This window comes from Cavia porcellus, unplaced genomic scaffold (assembly GCF_034190915.1).
Source record: "Cavia porcellus strain 051 isolate PalLab524CR breed Dunkin Hartley unplaced genomic scaffold, mCavPor4.1 scaffold_13, whole genome shotgun sequence".
Taxonomy (NCBI): Eukaryota; Metazoa; Chordata; class Mammalia; order Rodentia; family Caviidae; genus Cavia; species Cavia porcellus.
In genome coordinates, this window is record NW_026947496.1 from 12,464,049 (window position 1) to 12,473,375 (window position 9,327).

Sequence of the window (9,327 nt, forward strand, 5' to 3'; positions counted from 1 at the left end):
CCCCCACAGCTGCTATTTTTAAAGAAAGACATCCATGCACACACATATGGCCTAGTCTATACATAGGCCTCCTCGAGAAGCCTGCTTGAGGTTGATAACTGTTCCCTGTGGAGAGAGAAAAAGGGGAAACTGTGGTCAAAGGAGAAGAAAATCAAAGTTTCATGGTACGGCCTCATCTTACTATGAAAAATGTACCCTCCATGTAGAATATATTTCTAACAAACTAAAAAGCTAAAAAAACATTCCATGCTCATTAAGAGTGTTCTTACCAAACAACAACAGGAAAGGAAATGGTAAGGGTTGGCCAAGACGTAGAGGAGCTGGAACTCACGTGGTGTGGTGGGGATGGAAAGGGTGCGCCAGGTTGAAAACAGCATGGCAGGTCCTCAGAAAGCTGCACATAGAATCTCTGTGTGGCCCAACTACTCTCCTTCCAGGTGTACATCAAAAACTTGAAAGTTGGGACTCAAAGGTGCACTTATAAACCACGTTCATAGTAGTTTACACTGACCAAAAAGTAGAAGCAACCCGAACACCCACAAAGGGTAAGTGGGTAAATAAACACGATGACACTCAGTGGAATATTAGTCAGCCTTTAAAAGGGAGGAAATGCTGATGCCTGATACAACATGGATGAGCCTTATTACACTAAGAGAAATAAGCAAGTCACCAAAACCAGCATAAGTATGCTACGATTCCACTTAGAAATGGGACATAGAGTTAGTTGTCAGATTCATAGAGCTAGAAAATGGAATGGGAGGTGCCTGGAAGTCTGGGGAGCAAGAATGGGCTTGGTGATGAATAAGTGTAACTTTCAGTTTGCGAAGATGAAAAAGCCCTTCAGGCGGACAGAGGGGGTTGCCTGGCAATGTGACTGTGCTAAATGGCACCGAGTTGTACACTTAAAATGGCATATTGTATACTTTATCACGATAAAGAGAAAAAGAAAACATCAGAAGGACAAACCCTGGCTTCCTGTATCAGCTGAGCATCAGGTGGGGGGGGGGACTCTCTCTCTCACAGCATAGGGCAGCAGTTGGCCTGGATCTGGGACCCATGCATGTCTTTGTGACCTGCGTACCTTGGGGACCTGGGGACCAGGCCTCACGTCCCACACAGACAGCTGACGGCACCTGGCACAGACACAGGCCGCCTGCAGCTGGACCTGCTTGTGACAGGCGTCAGGTCTGGGCTCAGAGTCCCAGGACAAGGACGAGAGACCTCTGCTTCTCTTTGAAAGATGCCACTCTGCTGCCAGAAGAGGCAAATAGCAAGGAGAAACAAGGTCTGCTTTCCTATCTAGGCGCTCAAGATCCTCCCGTGGTTTTGTCTTGTTGTTTTTGAAAAGCAAGCGCCTCTCTAGGTGACTTGGATATTTGGACCACATCTGTGCATCTGGTGAAAAGTTAGCTTCTTTTCCAGGGGGCTCTCCCTTTTCTATGAACAGCTAATCACCTCTACGCCGCAGCCTGCAGTGATCCACAAGTCCCGGTGTCCCCGCCCATGAAGGGGGCACAGACACAGGCCTCCGAGGGGCACAGGCCGCCTCTCCCTGTCCCTCTGCGGCACCTGGCAGTCCCATGGCCTCCCTGGGTTTCCAGTGCCTCATTAATAAATCTGACTGGGTGCCTCACGGAGGATCCAGTCACAGTTCAGTTAGGAAAACTAGGCCGCCTGGCTGCCTGAGAGGGGGCGGAACCACAGCCACTGGACACAAAGATGTTGAAGAGCCGGGCAGCCAAGAGATGATGAGGTAGCAGGACAGAGTGACTGAAAGAGGTAGCTCGGGAAAGGGATGCCTCTGCACCCCAATTCTGAGCTGTCCAGTGGGTGCCAGAACTGGAACTATGCAGTGAGGAGCTGTTAAACCACAAGGACCAGCATCAGGGCTCGTGACCAGGTCTCACCGAGACACCTGGATCCTCTCTCCCTTGCCCCACATCCATCCCCAACCCTGGCTGGAGGCGCAAGGGCTTCTGGGAAACGCAGTTTGTAAGAGACAGATCACTGGGACCCAAAGTAGGGCAAGGGGACTCCCAACAATGACCACCAGTCCAGCTTTCATGGCTATTGTGACAGTGCCCAGCTCGGAGGGAGTCTTTCTTCTTTTTCAGTCTGACATTTTCTGTCTTAAGGAATGGAATTCAGAGTTTGCGGAATGGATGGCTACGCGTGCCAGGCTGCCCATCACACCTAAGCTCCCTGTCTCTGCAAGAGGTGTGAGATGCAGGTGAACACAGCTGGATTCACCCCCTGGCTGCCAGGAAAGGAGACTGCTGCCTGGTTCCAGGCCCCCTGGGGAGCAGGCCCATTGTTTCCTCTGGGAGGGCCAAGCTTCCAGTGGAGACCAGAGGTCACTGTGCTCCAATGGGCTGGACCACAGGTTAGAAGCTCAATCACTGTTTGTTCAAACCCAGCCAAGGTTCCCAGCCAGGTGACCTTGGGCCGAATACAACCCTTGGGATGCAACCTGCTTTATGAGGTGACTAAGGCAGGGGGTTGGGGGCGACAGAGAGGCCGAGTAGGCAGTGATGATAATGGCCAGCATTCATGCCAGGCCTTCCTCAAGGCGGGCTCCCATCTCACCTGGCACCCTGCTGCAGGAAGAGGAGGGACTATTATCCCCACAGAACAGGAGCAAAACCAGGACTGCTAAGCACCAGCAGCAGTGGAGTCAGATTCGAAGGCCACAGTGCTGTAGGCAGATGTCCTCGTGATGCTCTCTGCCACTAGGTCTAAAAGAAGGAAAGGAACAAGAGAAAATGAAACCAGGAGGGACAGCCAAGGTAGAAGGAGGACCTACTACATGCAAGGTGCGTGCACACCCCTTGCATGGGGAATGGTTTGGGGTGCCTTTGATGATGGCATGTGGGAAAATCTGGCTTCTGGAGCTCAGTGTTAGCAGCACCAAAGGTTTTGGTTCTTTCCATAGACACCACAGAAATTCACCAGGGTTGTTCCCAGGCAGGGAAGCCACTCCTTTCATTCCGGAGCCAGGGAGCTCTGCTTATCAGCCTCCTTTTTCCTCCCCTCCAGGCCTGCTTCATGACACTGGAAGTTTTGTTCCTTTTTCCGGAAAGTTCTGTTGTGCAAGGTGGGAGAACAGATACTCATGTGGGTGTGCTAAAGACAAGTTTATCAGCATCCCGACAGAGGATGGCTCTGCAGCGAGGAGAGGATGGAGCCAGCTCCCTTGGGGATGGCTCCAAGGGCCCCTTCTTCCCACCCACAGAGGCGCAGGACAAGCCCTTGCAGCTACCGGGCAGACGGCACTTGGCAGGTATGTCCAGGGCGGGAATCGAGGTGGCTGCAGGGCGGCTCGTGTGGCATTCACTCACTGTGGAGTGTGACGACTCTGCCAGAACTGAGAACGAATTCAGGTCACTTGTAGGAAAGTGAATGCACCTTGGGACCATTGTGCTCGGTGAAATAAATCAGACACTCAAGCTTGGTTTCTGTCATATGAGAACCCCAAAGTATAAATAAATTAAAAGGCAAAATAAAAAAACAGATAACAGGAAACAGGGAGAGAGATCTTTTGCAACTGTGGCAAGGACCAAGAGATGAAGGGCAGGGAAGCGAACGGGAAGATGAAAAGAAGAAAGATGTGCTGTGTGCATGAATCAGCTCCCCGCCAGGAATGTAATCATCATGTACTGCAGAGACCTCCTCCTAATAAAATGTAAAAAATCAAATTATAAGCCAAGGGAGGGGAGAGAGAAGAGCTGGTGCAGAAGTCAACCACACTAACACAGAAGACAGAAGACTCCGGCTGAGTCCGTGGCCAAGATGAAAACAGCATCTCCCTCATTCAGACAGCCCAGCACACACCACGCTGGCCGATGCAGAAAAGGCAGATGAACTGTGTTCGCTAATCTTCCACCCCAAAAGACATCTTCGTAACAGAGAAGCTCTCTGGGCCACAGGTAGAGCTATGCCCAGGAACCTGGGTGGGCATTCCGTTGGCATGCTGTAAACCAGTGAGGCTCGCTGCTGCCTGCCGTGCCCTCCTCCCTGTTTGCCCAGGGAAATCCACGGCAGTTTCTCGCCCACACGGCCACAGTGGACGCCGGCTGCAACTGCAGCGGACAAGGAGGAAAAATGACACCGATTCTCTGGTCAATGCCATCTCTTGGGCTGGTCCCCAGAGTCGGTAAACAAACAGCTTGTCCTTGGGGCGAAGGCTCCCCCGTTCCTGACCCGCTGGCTTGAGCTGAAGGCCAAATCCGTCCCCCTAGCTATGCACAGAAAGGGCATTCTTGGCGCTCTGAATCACCAGGTTATTGATGGGGACAGGTGCTCATGGTTCAGCCTAACCCACTTGGACCTCATTTTCCCTTTTCTAGAGGCGTCTTGATTTAGGAGCGAATCCTGGCTCCTCCTGGCCTGGAAGTGTGTCCGTCTGAATCTGCCAAGGTGGGTTGCTAAATTTAATCGCCAGTTTCCATGCCATGTGACGGTGTGTGACAGGCCAGCTCACCCTGTGAGTAGCCAGGGGTTTTAAATAAATCCTTTCGGATGGAAAGGATGATAGAGATTCCTATGATTCACCTCAAGCCCGGGCTCTGAGCTGGTCAGGCTCGCAGCGGAGGAGGCACAGCACCATTAATCTCACAAGCCCTGTCGCTGCTTCCCACTGTGGGCACCCACAGCCCTAAGAGGCCTGTGGAAAGAGCTCCAGCCAGGCGTTTAGGAGACCTTTCCAGCCCGGCCTGTCCCAGCTCTCTGTGACCTTGGGACACAAATAGCTCTGTGGACCAACCTCAGCTTCTTCTTTTGTTTATTTTGCTTTTGGGTTTTGGGGTTTAATACTTGAGATTGAATCCAGGGTTTCTGTGTGTGCCCCACCTCTTTAAATTTTCTTAGTTTGAGACATGCTCTTGCTATGTTGCTAAATTGCACAAATTGTTCTCAAACTTGTGATTCTCCCACCTCGGCCTCCCAGAGTGTTGGGATTACAGGTGTGCGCCCCTACACCCAGCTCTCTGTTTCTGCATCTGGAAGGAGGAATAGATCACAAGCAAGCAGGAGCAGCAGCTGTGACATGGAACTTTCAAGAATCATGTTAGGGGTTTGCAGAAGACGTTGCTCCCCAAAGCTTCCAGGGAACCCCAGGCCACCCAGAGTGCACGCGAAAGACACGCCCCACTGCCAAGCCTCCCTCCACCACGTGTGCTACTCCCAAGTCTTTGGTTATCCTCGATGGCTCCCTGGGTCTCAGCCTGAGCTCTGTTCATTTGGCCAATTGCTTGGTTGGTTTGTTGTGGTACTGGGGATTGAATCCAGAGTCTTCCCACTGACAGACATCCCCAGTCCCTTGTTAATTTTTCACTTTTTAATATTCATTTTATTTTATCTTTTTGAGACAAGGTTTTGCTATGCAGTTCAGGCTGGCCTTGAGCTCACATTGTAGCCCAGGCTGGCCTTGATCTTGCAATGATCCTCCTGCTTCAGCCTTCCAAGTGCTAGGATTACAGGCATGCACTACCAGCCCGGCTTTTATTTTTTAGGTTGAGGCAAGGTCTCAGTAGGTTGCTAGGTTGACCAGGCTGAACTTGCACCTGCAATCTGCCTGCCTCAGCCTCCCAGAGTTCCAGGGTTACAAGTGTGCTTGATTCCAGTACCTGTTTCCATCAGTCTCTTTCACCTGGCTGATCTGTGGAAAACACAGCTCTGTGCTGTGCAGATATGGGGGATTTCATGAAATCTCTACGTTTTCCCCCCATGTACTTGTTCTAAAATTCTATTTGTTTTTCTCAGCTAGAATTAACACTACGGGCACTGCTAGAAATCAGAAATTTTAATTTTGGGAGAGGAAATAAATAGTCTCTTAGATGTGAATGAAAACAGCTTAGTAGAAGAAGGAAATAAAATTTAATAGGAAAATAAAGGAACGAGGCAGCCCCCCACTTCCCTTTTTCCCTGTAGCCCCTATGTCTTTTGGAATGAAAGGCTGATTTAGTGAAGGGTGGAGAAAATAAGTGTTTTGGTTTAAGTGATTTGGAGACTGACTTGGAAGAATTGAAATGAAATCCAACGTAGTTGTTGTCAGGAGATGAGTCCGTGGGCCTCTTGGGTTTCTGCATCTTGCAAGCCAAGGCACCTTTATTACGCTGAAGCAGCGATGGCAACCCTTTCAGAGCTTTCCGTGATAACAATCAGCCTGCTGTGGCATACGTACCATATGTTCCCCACCACTGCCCTGGACTCTCTTTTCAAGGATGTTTGCAAAAAGAACAGCCTTGGAAGATAGCGTCTCCCTCTAGAGCAAAGGGCTGTTAGGTTTGTGGCCATATAATAAGAAGAATGGCCTCCCCTGAGCAAAGGTTGGCAGGTTTGCTTACAGCACATAATAAAAGATTGGAGTTTCCTAATATGAGCCTCCTCTCCTGTAACACACCGTCTCTCTGTGTAGAGAGGGCACCTGGCCCTAAGTGCTGTTCTACTGTGAGCATCAAGCTGTCTTTTCTCTTTGGCCAGCACAGTGAGACTGAGCAAGATAAATGGTTAAATACACAAACTGACCAAAAGCTCAGGAGTCTCACTGCTCTTGGAAGTTACCATGCGATCAAAGAGTAAAGCAGACACTCATGTTGCAGGCAGTCTTAGCCCTGTGCTTCCAGCACAAAAATTGATCAAGTTCTTCTCAAGTGCAACAGTCCTTAAGTGGTTAAGGGAATAAAAATCCTTTGTAAGGAATTTTTGCATCTACTGTATAATCGGCACAATATTCAAAGGGTTTCTGTGCAGGTGAAAAAGATTATTCTGTGGAGCTCTAGAGAAATAAACTTAAAAGAAGAAAAAAGTTCAGTTTAATAGATTTTTTAAATGCTACTATTTAGAGCTACTCCAAAGATAATAAATGTTGAGGTCTTAGGCTCGGTGCTGCTGGATGACTATATACGGGGCTTCTACATGGGGAAGAGCTAGGGTTGGGTGATTGCAAAAAGCTCTTTGCAGATGCTGTTTGTGAAGATGTTGTTTGGGGGACAATGTAAGTGGATTATCTCATATCAAGTTCTGGGAAAGGCGAGCTGGTGGATCCAATCAGGACTCTCAGCTGGCTGCATGTGAGATGATAAATATCGTAGAGCTGTCTCCTGCAGAAATTCAGTCAAGTCTAGATTACCCAGGGGTGAAGTGGTGTTAGAGAATCAACAAATTTACTAAGAGCCTGATGCACAAGCTAGAGAGAGCCATTACCTTAATTTTAGAGCAGAAGACACACTTGTCAAGTGACTGTAAGTGCATTGCCCAGTATCCAAGGCACCTTACCCCTCTCTGGCTGCTAGACATGCACAAAACAAATCAGTAATCAAGTGTTGGAGTTGGAACACCAAACATCAAAGGAAAGGGATTGAATGGCACTGGGCATGATCCATCTTATAGGATACTCTAGTTTTCTGTATTAGAGGATGTTGTAATATCTCTTCTCCAGTGGAAAATATATTTTTCTAGCCATCACAGGATTCCTGTTCACTGAATACCATGTCTTTCTCTTTTGACAGTGCTAGAAACACTCAACAATTTTTAGTCTCCTCTTTCTGTGTTAGTTTGATTTGTGTTGCTACAACAAAACACCTGATGCTGGATACTTTACAAAGAAAAGACATTGTTTAAGGTTAATAAAGAAATTCAAAAGCATGGATCCAGCATCTGCTTGGCCCTGGTGGTGGGGGGCCTTCTAGTTCCATCATAAGATGGCAAGTGGCATCATGGTAGAAGCACATGCAAAAGAGAGAAGAGAGATCACATAGAAAGACAGGAATGAGAGAATCAGGAGCCAGGTTTGCTCTTCTTAGAACAACTTGCTCTGGAGGAGCTACAGATGTACTCTCTGAAGAACTGTGGAGCCCCTAATGATCCAATTATTGTCCACTAACCCTACCACTCAATGCCTCCTCCCTGGGGACTAAGCTTCAGGCACACGAACTTTCACAGGACACGCTCAAGCTGTATGCTCCTCCATGCTTACGTGTTTGGCAGCTGTCATGGTTTATGTCTGTGTCCCCCAGGCCTCATGAGTTCGAATTGTGCATTTGTTATTGATTCATTGTCTAGTGCTTGGATTGATGGTGTCAGTGCTCCACCCACCTAGGGGTGGAGCCAGGATGTGATGTAATGGCAGGAAGAAGGTATGTCTCTCTTTTTGCTGGTTAGAGTTTGCTGTTGGTGACCGCCATGAACTGCAGCCCAGCCATGCCTGCCTGTCTTGGAGCCAACTGAGTGTGGACTGAAACCTCCAAAAACTGTAAGAAATAAACCTTTCCTTTCCCAACTTGGACATCAGGTATTTTGTCTCAGCGACGAGCATAAAGTAACTAAGACAGCGAGTGATTGGATTGTGGGTGTTTCCAGATGACTTACTGTTAAGAGGTGGGAACTGATCAGAAGAGGTGGGTTGCTGGGATTGTGGCCTGGAAGGCTTCACCTCCCTTCCCAGCTCCAGGCCTTGAGCAGCTCCCCTCCACCATGCCCCTCTGCCACAACATCCTGCCCTAGAGCCAGCAACTGTAGACCGAAACCACTACTAACTACGAACCAAACTGAGAGTGTTGAGTATTTTATCCTAGCAATGAGAAAAGTAAGACAATCTCCTTATGACTGATTTCTTTCTAAAGCTATCTAAGGAGCAACTTGAACTTCATCAGTCCCAAAATTGTGTGATGCATCCACAGGCTTAGTTTCTATCTTGACACCCAGCCAGGTGTCTTTGAATTGTGTCCATTCTGTAAGACCCGGTTTCCTCATAGGTAAAAGGTTACAACACCTACTTACTTCCTGTTAAAGGCCAAGGGTCATGTATACAAAAATATTTCAGGACATTGAGAGTGAGCCCAGTATAAACTCTGGACTATGGGGAATCGTGAGGTATCAGAGAGGGTTCATTGGTGATAATTAATACAGCACTCTGATGGGGGAGTTGACAATGGGAAAGGTGGTCCACACTGGAAGCTGAGTGTGTATCAAAATTCTTTGGACCATCCTCTTAATTTTTCTGTAAACCTAAGTTTTATCTTTAAAGATAGTCTTAATTACAAATAAATAAATTGGAAAAATACATTGTAAGATCTAAACATCTGAAATTCATAATCATCATCAAACCATAAATAGGAACATCTGTGCTATCTGTAGTTGGCTTTTGTGCACACAGCTCACCGTATCCTTGATAGAAGGATCATCTGGGCTTCCATTTCAGAGGCTGCCCTTTAATTTTTTTAAGAACAACCAATAAATATAATTAGTTCTTCATAACACAATAAGGTTAACAATAATGATTAAAATACTTTCCCTCATAGGCAAAAATACTAATCTTTGTTTACAAAT